The 14,652-nt window shown below is 43.6% G+C and overlaps 1 protein-coding gene across 1 annotated transcript in view; it reads left to right on the top strand.

Moving 5' to 3' along the window:
• Positions 1–11,221, top strand: part of TMEM200C (transmembrane protein 200C) — a 29,999-nt gene extending 18,778 nt beyond the window's left edge. The window contains exon 2 of the transcript XR_010747402.1: positions 10,906–11,221. The gene's annotated coding sequence lies outside the window, so the exon portion shown is untranslated. The remainder of the gene's footprint in view (positions 1–10,905) is intronic.
• The last annotated feature ends 3,431 nt before the right edge of the window (positions 11,222–14,652 follow it).

Here is a 14,652-nt window from a genome sequence, read left to right as displayed (position 1 = left end):
CATGTGGTTTGACAGAGCATTTAAATCAGTCAGGGCCCGATCAGAAAGGGAAAGCACAGTGAGTTATGTGACATCAGATAAAATACAGAAATACAACCAGGTACAGTGTTAGGTGGAGCTGAGGAAAGTGAAAGTCCAAGAAAGAATTTGGACTATTAAAGAAAGAGTCATCAACCTGAAAACCCAAGCATGTCCAACCACAAAAGTGGAACTCCAAATTGAAGACTCCCGCTTCTGTGTACTGCCACCGTGGTGGGTCTACCACCAAGCTCTGGGGCGGAAGCAGGAAGATCAGAGAAGGCACTGACCGGTCAATCAGAGGAACCAGGCCCGTCCAGATGCCAAGACAGGACTGAGGAGGGAGCTGAGCCTCTGTTTAATTACTACCTTTGAAGGTATGTCACCAACCACCTGGGGCCACTGTGGACAGTTGGGTCAGCAGTTGGAAAGAAGAGCTGGACAAGAAGTGGAGGAAATCTGTGACAAACTGGAACCTGCTCACTGTTCTACTGTGACCATATCTCTAATGATCTTTCGAGAGTGATGGTTGATGCTTCCCTTCCACCTGCTGCACAAGGGTCTTTAAGCTACTCTAACTTGTAGACATCTGTGGGAGAGAATGCTAGAAATATAATTCCAGTTTTACAAAAGTGACATAGTGTTCATTTGTGACCATGAAGAAAGTCCTTACTTCAGGCCAACTAAAAACTGAATTTTTAAAGTTGTACCAAGCTAGCCTATTTTCTCTTAAGACATATGTAGTTTTGTTACCTTTTCCAGTAGAAGAAATAGCCCAGATTTTTCAAGAGCAATTAGAACACTGGCAAGAACCATCTATTCCTGCCACCAATCATAACATAAAATGACTGAATGAAGCATTTTCTTTAAAAATTTCTTTTCATTTTTAAGAAAATTGACAAAGCATTTGATTAATATGCAGGAAAAGAGGAGTTAAGTGAGTAATTAATACACAGTAAGGAAGGTGTGATGTGTTCTCAGGTAAAGATTATAAATTATTAGCTAAAATTATTTTTAGGTATTTTGATTAATATTTTCTCCCTTTGTGCCATGATTGTAGTGATATAAAAAAATTTCAACTACAGTAAAGTAGTGTTACCTTGTATTTTGCCAGTTGAAAAGTATAGAAACAAGCATATGTAGACTATATACTCCAAAGAGATGGAAGAGGTAGTCTGGTAATATTTGGTAATATTTAGTAGTCTGGTAATATTAACTCCCAGTTGAGAAGAATTTTTTTCTGTGTGTATTTTTCTGAAGTGAGAAGTGAGGAGACAGAGAGACAGATTCCACATGCGCCCGACACGGATACACTCAGCAAGCCCACGAGGGGGCAGTGCTCTACTCATCTGGAGTGTTGCTCTGTTGCAACAGGTGCCATTCTAGTGCCTGAGACAGAGGCCATGGAGGCATCCTCAGCGCCCGGGCCAACTCTGCTCCCATGGAGCCTTGGCTGTGGAAGGGGAAGAGAGAGATAGAAAGGAGAGGGGGAAGGGTGGAGAAGCAGATGGGTGCTTCTCCTGTGAGCCCTGGCTGGGAATTGAACCCAGGACTTCCACATGCCAGGGCCAACGCTGTACCGCTGAGCCAGCCGGCCAGGGCTAACAAGAATTTTTGACAAACTGATGTCACTTATTTTTATAACAAAGTTTTTGTTTTTTGTTTTGGGGGATTTTTTTACTAATATATGATATTAACTATTTTTACAATTCCTCCAAGTTAGAATTAATGGTCATTGAGTTAGTGACTGAGATTTTATATACATATATATATATATATATATATATATATATATATATATATATATATAACTCTTACTGAAAAAAATAAGTTTAAACAGCCCCTTCCATTTTACTGTAATAGGATTCAACTCTACTAGCCCTTTTATTGTCACTGTAGCTCAAAATAAGTTAAATACTTCTATTTTGTGCAATACATCCCTTACATAAATCTAACTCTTATGATTAGCTTATAGGTACACACTTACCTTCCTTTAGATTTACACCTATGCATAAAGAAAAGTAAAGAATTAAATAGCATATTTGGTGACCATTTGTCTCAAAGAGAAGCTTGCACTAATGAAATTTTAGATGTCTTCCTATGAATAGCCAGCCTTTTTGCAACTTCATTTGAAGAAAATTTAATCACAACAAAGCACCCTTTCCTGATACCTTTTAGATTTAATCTACCTCAACAGAATCTCAATTTAAAACACAGATACATATTTTAAAAATTAAAAGTCCAGTCTCTTTGCTGTGAGGAGCAAAGGTAGCTATGGCTGGAGCCAGAGAGTGAGAACTGAGGCCCAAATTCCTTGTGCCCCAGTGCCCTGGACGAATGACTCTCAAACACAGGCCCTGGACTGGCAGGCAGCATTGGCATCACCCAGAAACTTTGTGGAAATGCAAATCCTCAGCCCACTCTAGGTCTACTGAATCAAAACTCAAGGTGGGAGGCCCTGGCTGGTTGGCTCAGTGGTAGAGCGTCGGCCTGGCGTGCGGAAGTCCGGGGTTCGATTCCCGGCCAGGGCACACAGGAGAGGCGCCCATCTGCTTCTCCACCCCTCCTCCTCTCCTTCCTCTCTGTCTCTTTCTTCCCCTCCCGCAGCCAAGGCTCCATTGGAGCAAAGATGGCCCGGGCGCCGGGGATGGCTCCTTGGCCTCTGCCCCAGGCGCTAGAGTGGCTCTGGTCCCTACAGAGCGACGCCCCAGATGGGCAGAACATCGCCCCCTGGTGGGCGTGCCGGGTGGATCCCGGTCGGGCGCATGCGGGAGTCTGTCTGACTGCCTCCCGGTTTCCAGCTTCAGAAAAAAAAAAAAAAAAAAAAAAAAAACTCAAGGTGGGTCCCAGCAATCTGTGTTTTGAAAGTTTAACTTCCTTTCTACGCAATTCTGACACTTGCTCAAGTTTGAGCACCACTACTAAGTCTGGTCAGTCACCTGTCAAATACATTTCCTTTTGGTTTCAAGAAGGCTCAGACAAGAGAATGTGCGTGGACGGGGAAATAGGACCCTCTGAGTGGGCAACAACAAAATGGAACATGTACACCTTCTCGAGGGAGGGGGAGGGAGGACGGTTGTGGGGGGGAGGGGAGGAAAAGCTCGGGAATGGGGGGAGAGAAACTGTCATTGGAATCACAAGAATTCCAAGGCTCCTTATTATTCCCATCAGTGACTCAAGGGAACCCAGACTTACCTGTATGGCCAGGACGCTAAAGGGATTTCAGGGTTGTCATACCTGCCTTCCTGCTTCAAGGTTAAGAACCACAGCCTCATCAGAACCCCTTCTTCTCTGTGATACTCATCACCCCAAGTGTGCCAATATACAGTAGCTCATGTCCAGTATACAAGTTATGAGTTTTCTAGGGCTTCTGTAACAAAATACCACAACCTGGGGGGCTTATACCACAGAAATTTTTTTTCTTACAGTCCTGGAGGCTGGAGGTTCAGGGTCTAGATGTTGGAAGGTTTGGTTTCCTTTGAGGCCTTTCTCTGGCTTTTAGATGGCTTGTCCCTGTGTCTTCACGTGGTCTTCCCTCTGTGTCCCTCTATGCCCGGATTTCCTTTTCTCATAAGGATACTTAGTCAGATCAGTGTAGGGCCTTCCCAAATGGCCTCATTTTAACTTAATCACAGCTTTAAAGGTCCAATTTCCAAATACAGTCATACTCTGAGGTACCGGAGGTTACAGTTTCAATAATGAATTTTGAGAAAAACACAAAATCAGTCCATAACACTCTGGTTGGGTAGACTTCAGCAAGGCCTGTTCTTTTTTTTTTTTTAATTTTTTTTTAATTCATTTTTAGAGAGGAGAGAGAGAGGGAGAGAGAGAGACAGAGAGGAGAGAGAGACAGAGAGAGAGAAGGGGGGAGGAGCTGGAAGCATCAACTCCCATATGTGCCTTGACCAGGCAAACCCAGGGTTTCAAACCGGCGACCTCAGCATTTCTTCTCTCTAGGTCGACACTTTATCCACTGCGCCACCACAGGTCAGGCAAGGCCTGTTCTTAATCAACTTTGTTACTCCCAGCACCAAAATCTTCCCTGTTCATGTTACACATTTATAATAACACCGGCAAGAACTCTGTAACTAGGGACATCACAAAGACAAGAAAAGGTTAGAAAATGATTGATCTCATTTAATTTAATAAGAATTAAATAGATTTTCCATTTTACATAAGTATGGTTATATATACATATATACACATGGAAAAGTGTTATGTGATAAAATTCCAGTATAAACACAACCTAATAAAAATAGATGAGTCTTGGCCCTGGCCGGTTGGCTCAGTGGTAGAGCGTCGGCCTGGCATGCAGAAGTCCCGGGTTCGATTCCCGGCCAGGGCACACAGGAGAAGCACCCATCTGCTTCTCCACCCCTCTCCCTCTCTTTCCTCTCTGTCTCTCTCTTCCTCTCCCACAGCGAGGCTCCATTGGAGCAAAGATGGCCCGGGCGCTGGGGATGGCTCCTTGGCCTCTGCCCCAGGTGCTAGAGTGGCTCTGGTCGCAGCAAAGCGATGCCCCGGAGGGGCAGAGCATTGCCCCCTGGCGGGCAGAGCATCGCCCCCTGGTGGGCGTGCCGGGTGGATCCCGGTAGGGCACATACGGGAGTCTGTCTGGCTGTCTCTCCCCGTTTCCAGCTTCAGGAAAAAAAAAAAAAAAAAAAAGATGAAACATTTGTGGCTCAGTAAATGGCTTCTCTCTGGGTTCTCTTTTGCATCATCCAGGCATAGCTTCTAGCTCCTGTTGTCTGGTTTCTGTGCCTTTTGTCAGGGTCTCTACAACAAACTGGAAAGCACCTCTGGGCATGCCATCGCTCCAAGCACAGAATGTATATCCGCATAACTGCTGGCTGCTAGGAAGTTTTGTTTTCCGAGGAAACTGCTTATTCCAGGAAACAGAAGGTAAATGCCTGCTGTCAATGGTTTATTACCCAGGAAATATGCCTCTCTCTGTCTAGAGGACCATCCAAATGCTTCCTCTCTCCTTATTATGCTATAGGGGTGGGAGAGTCACACAGTCCAGAAGTTTGGGTTGACCACAGGACTGTCTTCACCTTGGTAACCCCTTGAAACAGAGACAAGGATTTGCAAACAGATCCTCCATTACCTTCTAATACAACTGCTGCTGTTTTGGCTGAGTATTGGAGGCTGGTGGTCTAAGAACCTTAACATGCAGGTTCTGGTGAGAAGGCTTCACCTGGCCAGATGTTAGGCTCCTTAACCATTCTAAAAGCAAGGAACTAAAAACTGAAGTCCATGGTTTGCTCAGAGACTGGGGCCCCAGCTCTGCCTGAATATCTTTCTTTAAATGCTGATTTATTTTCTTTAGGTGAGAACAAGGGAGATAGTAAGGTAGACTCCCACATGCATCCAGACTGGTATCCATCCAGCAAACCCGTCTTAAGTTGATGCTCAAGTACTGAACTATTTTTAGCACTTGATGCTGATTCAGTTGGACCAACCAAGCTATTTTCAGTGCCCGGGGCCATGATCGAATGAATTGAGACACAGCTGTGAGAGGGGAAGAGGGAGAGAAAGGACAGATAGAGGGGTGAGAAGCAGATGGTTGTTCCTCATGTGTGCCCTGACCGGAAATTGAACCCAGGACATCCATACGCTGGGCTGACACTCTATCCACTGAGCCACCAGCCAGGGCTGCTAAATTATTTTCAATCAACATATTATCGTTGTCACTATGTCCTTGGGTTCTCCAAATATTATGACATGTGTGGCTTTTAAGGAGTCAAGTCTTAACCCCCAGATCTAATGTGACTCCTGATCTCAATCAAGGTCTTATAGTTGGGGTAAATGACATGTGGATATAGTACACAACTATAAGAGAAGGTAGAGAGCACCTGTTTGGTGATCTAATACTCTTGATTGCTCTGATCTTATAGAACATGAGGACTTAAACCAATATATTACTGAAAACTAAGTTCTAAATCATACCCACCAGAACTTTTGAAAACCAGAGCAAATTATACCATAGCTCATTATTGAAGAAAAACAGAGGTGATCAAATAGTGCATAGACAGGAGATAATTCTGGGTACAAGGAAGCAGGGATATGAACGAACAAGGAGAGTTGATGAGGGGTAAAGAGAAAAGAGAGAAAGAAAAGACAAGACTTTGCAGCTTTCCAAAGGAAGTTCTTATTTGCTGTAACTATTTCTATAGCTGCTACATTTCCTCTGTCGTGATTATTTATAGACAGTCAAAAGTGTCTCTTTTTCATGTGTAGGTTCCAATTAAAATCTGGCAGCCATTCATCAAAACTGCGAAGGCAATGCTGTAACTATGTCAGTGTGCAACCCACCTCCACTTCCCCCAAATCAGCCTCTTTTTCAAAGAAAAACGATTTTTTGGGAAGTCCTTTATCTATAAGGCGAGCAAGCAGTGAAAGGGCTCATCCAGAAGAAATATTTTAGCAGCGGGCGTCTCCACGGCATCTTCACTATTGGCCTCTCTCCATGTGTTCAGGCCCCATAAACAGACAGTTTATATTATGTTCTTTCTTTATTGAGCAAAAATATATTTTCTGTGAAATATGAATTTCCTGTCAGCTTCTCACAGTTCAGTGATTCCTGGCAACATCAAAGGACGAGATGACAAAGTGGGATGCCGTCTGAACATAAAGACGCTGGGTCCTTCCGTCTCTTTCAAGAAATAATGGTGTCAGCAACACCTCTCGGCTGAGATATCATCATCCCAAACAGCCCTCATGAGCTGGAAAGAACCCGGGGTGTGAGAGCATGGGCAGACATGCCAGTTTCAAACCAGAAATGCATCTAGCATTTGGAAATGCTAAGATTTCTTGGTATTTTGTCATGATTACTGCAGCTCTACTATCTGGGGGGAAAGGAACAATGGAGTATAAGAAAAATATGAAAATTAATAATTACTTGGAAAGAAATAACTGTTGAGATAATAAAGAATAGCCATAAGGAATGCTACTCTGCAAATACTATCCTCAAACCGGGTGACACGGAAATGCCACACATGGCAGATATTTTTTTTTATATGTATGAATGAAATTGAAGTAACTCAGATCCCAACGAATTGTAGAATGCCTCTTCCATTCCCACCCGTGCACTGAACCTCTCTTCCCTTATCTTTTGAAGTGGCCATCGCTAGCTTTTCCTGCCTGCGTACATCCCAACAAGGTCAGTGTATGTAACCATGGGAGACGAGAAGAGGCAAAGCAGATTGCTTCCAAATGCTTCCGAGTGTCACACATACAACAATGTACTTCATATCGCTCAGCAGAAGGGTCACTGAACGCACTCACAAACTGGCATGTGAACTTGTTGTTCCAGCCAAAGGAGTTATTCTAGATGGGAATATTCATTTATACAAGCAGATCTGAGTCAGTGTTGTTCTGGAAAAGAAGGTGCCAATATCAAGTAACAGAGAATACGTCTTAAAAACAAAACAAAACAAAAAAAAAACCCAACACTTGTAGACAATCAGTGGTTCCCTATAGGCGGTGATTTTCCCCCCTTTAGGGACATTTGGCAATGTGTAAGGATATTTCTGGTTGTGACAACGAGGGTGTGAGTGTGCTATTGGCTTCTAGTGGGTAGAGCTTAGGGATGCTGTTACACATCCTGTAACTCACAGGACAGTCCTCCCCCTGCCCCGCTCAACAAAGTGTTAATTAGATCAAATGATCAATTAGTGCCCAGAATGAGAACTGCTGTGATGTGTTAAATATGGCGGAAACGTTTTGCCACTTCTTCCATCAGGAGCTGGAGTCTGGCTGCCCACTGTGCCTTCACTGACTGAGTACAGGTTCCGGGGGCGGGGGTCTCCAGAGGCCTGTGGGTTCCACAGGTGCTCCCTGAGACCACCCACCAGATCCCCTCAGGATGCTGCCCCACTCATGCCTTCCTGCCAGAAAGGAACCCAATGTGCAAAGTCAAGTAGCTAGAAAGACCCAGGCGTCTCAGCTGCCCCAACAAGGCTAGCAGATGAGCCCAGCCACCCCTCAGCTTGGCGACGAATAATAAACGGCAGTTCTAAGTGATTAAGCTTCAGGCCGGTATGCTATGCAGTCACAAGTAACAGACACAAGTAGTCAGAAACTCTTTGTCACAGGCCTACTGAAAGTGGTCCTGGAAAGGGCAGCATCTAAGCCTGTTTCCTCCAACGACACAACCAAACCAACACAATCCTGCAGAGATTTCTGGATCACCCTTTCCTAATGAAAACATTCTAATTACTGCTGGGTTCCGCTTCCCCTTCTTACCCTTTAAGTCAGTAACCACGGAGGTGTGTTGACGGAAGAGAGGAGAGGATAGGACAAAACAATATCGCTATGAGAATCCCTGTTAAACAGTTACGTGCTACATAGGTCTGTATTTTGCATTCCGCATGCCATTCTCTGGAAAACCCTGGAGAGACTGTGTTTCTACTCACAAGTCCTGGAAGAATGAAAGGATTGCATTCCACAGGACATTATCCTCTGCAGTCACTCACACGCAGGTGGAGTCTCAGCAAGCTGCCAAGACTGGCCAGCCCCCCCCCCCCCCAGGGCTGAAAGTGGGCGTCTGCGGAGGGGAGGAGCAAAGTGCAGTCGGCCCGCTCTACTCTGTCAGGCAGTGGGTGACAGCCCAGGGGTCTCCTCTTCCACCTGACTACCCTTCCCTTCCTGCTTCCTGAGCAGCGGAGCTTTCTAAGCCAGCCTGCCTGTCCCCAATTGTGGGGCACAAGAAGTCAGCTCGCAGGCCCCTCCCCGAGGTCCAGGCACCTTTCTCCGCCAGGCTGGACCAGGGCTTGTTGACAGCCGGCTGTCCAGGAAAACTGTGGGCGAGGAGCTTCCTTCCTCATTAACAAGACTACCTTTCAGGGCTCGGGAGCAAGTATGGAATGAGGAAGCCCCGTGATGTGCAGCCTCTCATAATGACCTCATTGTGTGAAACATCTGGAGGAAGCAGGACCACTGCTGGCTGTGGGGAGCATGCGCCCGCCCCTGCCTGCCCCCTCCGCTCTGTGCTTTGGGCTGACGCAGTGGGAGAAGAGGGAAGGAAGCTCGCTGAGGTAGAGTAGGGGACAGACAAGGGCCCACCTCAACGCGGAATGAGGGCCACAGGCCACAGGCACGCCTCCTCCCAATCTCATTGCACCTGAGTCGCTTGCAGTTTCCTCGTGTGTCCCGGACTCGCAACCCTGGCTGCATATACATAATGCTGATGTCTGGGTTCACCCCAGGGAGTCTCATAAAGTTGTCTGGGGTGGGATCCTGGCTCCAGTAACTCCTCATATGCAGGTGGGCATTTGTTTGGGGCGGGAAACTCCTATTCCTTCTGTCTGTGGCTCTGAGGCTTTGGCCTTCCTCAGTCCCTGGACAGTTCACTGCAGTTTCCACCATCCCCTTTAGCGCCAAAATAAACTCACAAGCGCCAGCGCCCTCTGGTGTCAGCGAGGATACTACACAGCTCCCTAGAAAAACATTTTATTAGGTCAGAACCGTTGAAAAAGAAGATACACTTGCAGATGGAAAACTACGAAAATAACCTGCACTCGTCAATGTTAACAACTTGTGCATACATTCATTCACAGAATTTTTGGATAAATATTTTTCTTGCAAAAATAGAAGTAGGCTGTATATCCTGTCTTGCTAACCTTTACTTCATATGCTGTGAATGCATTTTGATGCAAGTAAATGTAATTTAGTATCATTTTAACTGATGGTATAATCGAATGATATTTCACACACAATAGCAATAAAAACACCTAACATTTATTAGGTGTTTAGTATATTCCAGAAACTATGTGAAGTACTGAAAATTGATAATCTCATTTTACATTCACAATACACCTATAAAGTAGGTATCATAAATATCATTTTAAAGATAAGAATGTTGATGTTATAGAGGTTTAATAATTTCTCTAAATGGTGGAAGCAAAATCATACATAAACATTTTGCTCTGTATTGTCAGGTATAAGATACTAAATCCGTTCCTTATTGTCACCATGTTGTTGTTTTTTGTTTGTTCTGTTTTGCTCAGTCAAGTTATGAAAAGACATTATTTTAACTTTATTTTTTACTATTATTTTGTATTAATTTCAGGTGCATAAAGTGGCAGTCAGACAATTATACACTTTACAAAGTGCTCCCCCTGATATTTCCAGCACTCACCTGGCACCATGCATAGTTATCACAATATTACTGACCATCCTCCCTGTGCTGTACTGTGCATCCCCGTGACTACTCTGTAACTACAAGTTTGTACTTTTTAAAAAATCCCTTCACGGTCCTGGCCAGTTGGCTCAGTGGTAGAGCGTCGGCCTGACGTGCGGAGGTCCTGGGTTCGATTCCCAGCCAGGGCACACAGGAGAAGCGCCCATCTGCTCCTCCACCCCTCCCCCTCTCCTTCCTCTCTGTCTCTCTCTTCCCCTCCCGCAGCCGAGGCTCCATTGGAGCAAAGATGGCCCGGGCGCTGGGGATGGCTCCTTGGCCTCTGCCCCAGGCGCTAGAGTGGCTCTGGTCGTGGCAGAGCGACGCCCCAGAGGGGCAGAGCGTCGCCCCCTGGTGGGCGTGCCAGGTGGATCCCGGTCGGGCGCATGCGGGAGTCTGTCTGACTGTCTCTCCCGGTTTCCAGCTTCGGAGAGAAATGAAAAAAAAATAAATAAAAAAAAATCCCTTCACCTCTTTCACCCAGTCCCTCAACCCCTTCCCTCTGGTAGCCACCAATGCACTCTCTGTGTCTATGAATCTGTCTCAATTGTGTTTGTTTTATTCTTTACGTCCACATATAAGTTAAATCACGTAGTATGTGTCTTTCTCTGACTGAATTATACTACTGAGCACAATACCTTCTAGGTCTACCCATGCTGTGGCAAATGGTAAGATTTTGTCTTATTTTTAATTTTTCTTTTTTACAGAGAAGCAGGGAGAGAGACAGAGTCAGGAACATTGAGCTGTTCCCGTATGTACCCTGACCCGGGATCAAACCGGAAACCTCTGTGCTTCAGGACAACGATCCAACCAACTAAGCTAACTGGTCAGGACTAAGACTCTATTCTTTATGGCCAAGTAATATTCCATTGTATATATGTACTACCTCTTCTTTATCCACTCATCTACTTATGGGCTCATAGGTTGCTTCCATTTCTTGGCTATTCTAAATCATGTTGCAGTGAACATAGTAGTGCATATATAATTTTTTTTTTTTTGTATTTTTCTGAAGCTGGAAACGGGAGAGACAGTCAGACAGACTCCCACATGCGCCCGACCTGGATCCACCCAGCACGCCCACCAGGGGCGAAGCTCTGCCCACCAGGGGGAGATGCTCTGCCCCTCCGGGGCGTCGCTCTGCCGCGACCAGAGCCACTCCAGTGCCTGGGGCAGAGGCCAAGGAGCCATCCCCAGCGCCCGGGCCATCTTTGCTCCAATGGAGCCTTGGCTGCGGGAGGGGAAGAGAGAGACAGAGAGGAAGGAGGGGGTGGGAGTGGAGAAGCAAATGGGCGCTTCTCCTATGTGCCCTGGCCGGGAATCGAACCCGGGTCCCCCGCACGCCAGGCCGATGCTCTACCGCTGAGCCAACCGGCCAGGGCCATATATAAATATTTTGCTATGTCTCCCCAGGCTAGAGAAATAAAAGAAAAAATAAACATATTAGGCTACATCAAATTAACAAATTTTTGCATAGCAAAGGACATTATCAACAAAATGAAAAGACAACCTAATGAATGGGAAAACATATTTGCTAATGATATATCTGATAAGGGGTTAATATACAAAATTTATGAAGAACTTATACTACTCTACACCAAAAAACCAACAATCTAATTAAAAATGGGAAGAGGATCTGAATAGACTCCTCTTCAAAGAGGACATACAAAAGGCCAGAAGATACATGAAAAGATGCTCAACTTCACTAATGATTAGAGCAATTCAAATCAAAATCACAATGGGATGTCACCTCGTATATGTCAGGATGGTTGTCAGCAATAAATCCACAAGTGACAAGTATTGGTGACGATGTGGAGAAAGGGGAACCCTCCTGCACTGCTGGTGGGAATGCAGACTGGTGCAGCCACTGTGGAGAACAGTATGGAGGTTCCTCAGAAAATTAGAAATGGGGCTGCATTATGACCCAGCAATGCCACTAATTTGAAAGAATATATGTACCCATATTGTTTTCTCTTTTGGGAGTCCTACATTGTGCTGTGTGATACACACATACAAATCCACTTGTGGTCATAGATTGTTTCCTTATTCCTTATGTTAAGTCCCTGAATGAAGTGTTTATGGATCAAAATATGTGCATTTTAATAATTTTGCATCTATTACCAAACTTTTCTTTTAAAATGGCATACTAGGCTGGTCCGATGGTAGTGGGTTATCAGAACTTATTAACTTAGTGTCACTAAAATGGCATACTACATTTTCAGAAGCCCCCCAAAAATGTGTGCCAGTGTATTCTTGTGTGGAAAAAATGTATCAATTTTCATTTCAAAACACACACACGCACGAGGAAACTGCAAGTGACTCAAGTGCAGTTTTGATGGTCTCAGTAATTTTAAGGGTGCAAAGGATTCCTAAGACAGAAAATCAGACTGTGTAAACCTCTATGAGTGATACTTCCTTTACCTCTGTCTCCTGCCCCACCCGTGTTGGCCCACAGACTCTACTTTGGCTGCAGAATCCACTCTCTCCCTTTCAACTTTTTGCATTTTCATATTTATCCCTTATTCCTGTGTCAGACCTGCGATTCTGTCACAATTGGTCTCAATTCCATGTGTGCTACCATAGCTATAGCAACCATGAGTCCAACATTTCCAGAAAACAAAAACCATTTCCCTCTGCCCATCCCGCTCTTGACCGAAGAATGCTGTGGTAGAACAGCCTGTGTCTTAGGAGGGGTGACATAGTGCTGTGGAAAGAGAATTAGTTTGACTATCACCGATCTTTAGTGTCACTGTAGTTTAGTGGTTATGGGTAAGTTATTTAATTTTTCTGATCTTAGTTTCCTCATCCATAAAACATTAGAATATTATCTTGGATTTTAGGGTTCTGAAAATTAAATAAAATGAATTAAGTAAAGTCTCTAGTACCAAGCTTGGCAGAAAATAGGAATTCAACAATGTCTTGTATTTCCCTGATTGTCTTTATACAGCTGTATTTTCAAGTCTTCATGTTTTATATATATCGCTTGTATGAATAGCCCAGAACTAGATTTTTTAAAAATCCAATTGACAATTTCAATCTAACTAGAGAGTTTAATTTATTTAAATTTGTGATTCTAGCCTGACCTGTGGTGGCACAGGGGATAAAGCGTCAACCTGCAATGCTGAGGTCACTGGTTTAAAACCCGGTGCTTGCCTGGTCAAGGCACATATGGGAGTTGATGCTTCCTGCTCCTCCTCATCCCTTCTCTCTCTCTCTCTCTCTCTCTCTCTCTCTCTCTCTCTCTCATCTTCTCTCTCTCTAAAAATGAATAAATAAAATCTTAAAAAATAACTTTGTGATTCTAACATAGTTGAACTTGTTTCTTTAAATTTGTAATGTGAACTTAGTCACATACAAAAAGAATATTGAAAACAGATCTTATGGTTTGAAGAATTATGAACATCTGTGTCATACCTAGTTGAGCTACGAAATTGAACTTGTCATTACTGTGCATATCCCTTTTCCAATGGTGACTCTTCTTTCCACTTCTACTAGGTAACCAATATTATTTTTCTTTAACTCCTAACTTGATTTCTTTTTCCTTTACCATCTATGCATGTATTCTTCAATATATTGTTGAGTTTTGTGGTTTTGAATTTATATAAATGCATTATATAAATGCAATCACACAGAATTAATTCCTCTGTGAATTTGCTTCTTGTAAGCATTTATCATTATGTTTTTAAGATCATGCTATTGTGCAAAGATATAATTTAGTATTCATTTTCTTTACAAGACAGTATGGTCCATCTTCTGAAGATATCAAAATGTATCTATTTGTTGTGTTGATGGATATTTGTATTAACTTCAGTATTTGTTTGAGCCTTATTCGTACATCCATTCATTTATTAGGCTAGGATGACCAATGCTCCTATAAGGATGTCTTCAGGGCACATGTGCAGGATTTCTCCCAGTAGAATTGCATACATATGTTGCTTTTCTAGGCAACGCCAAACTGTTTTCCAAAGTAATCATACATTGTACACTTTCTTTTCAATTGATGAAAGTTCCTTTTGCTCCACATCCTCCTAACTTTATTTTCAATCTGAAGGATGAGAGATTAAGTAATATTGGACTATTAATTCCAGTTTGCCTGACTAATAATAAGGTAGAGTATCTTGTCACTTGTCCCTGATCTTTTGTATTTCCTTTTCAATTAAGTGCTTGTTATCTTTTTAGGCAGGCACTAATCATTCAGGATAACCTCCCCCCCCCCCTCTTGGTCTACCTTGTATGTGACAAATTTATTTTTATAGTCTGTAGATGGTATTATCACTCACTAGTTGTTGTTTTTTTTTAATTTTATTTATTGATTAATTTCAAAGGGAGAGAAAGAGAGAGAGAGAGATCTATTTGTTGTTCCACTTATTTATGCGTTTGTTGGTTGATTCTTGTATGTGCCCTGACCAGGATCAAATCTGCAACCTTGGTTTATCAGAATTCTCTAACCAACTGAA

The sequence above is a fragment of the Saccopteryx leptura genome, chromosome 11, assembly GCF_036850995.1.
Source record: "Saccopteryx leptura isolate mSacLep1 chromosome 11, mSacLep1_pri_phased_curated, whole genome shotgun sequence".
Classification (NCBI taxonomy): Eukaryota; Metazoa; Chordata; class Mammalia; order Chiroptera; family Emballonuridae; genus Saccopteryx; species Saccopteryx leptura.
This window is presented reverse-complemented; position numbering and strand designations above follow the sequence as displayed.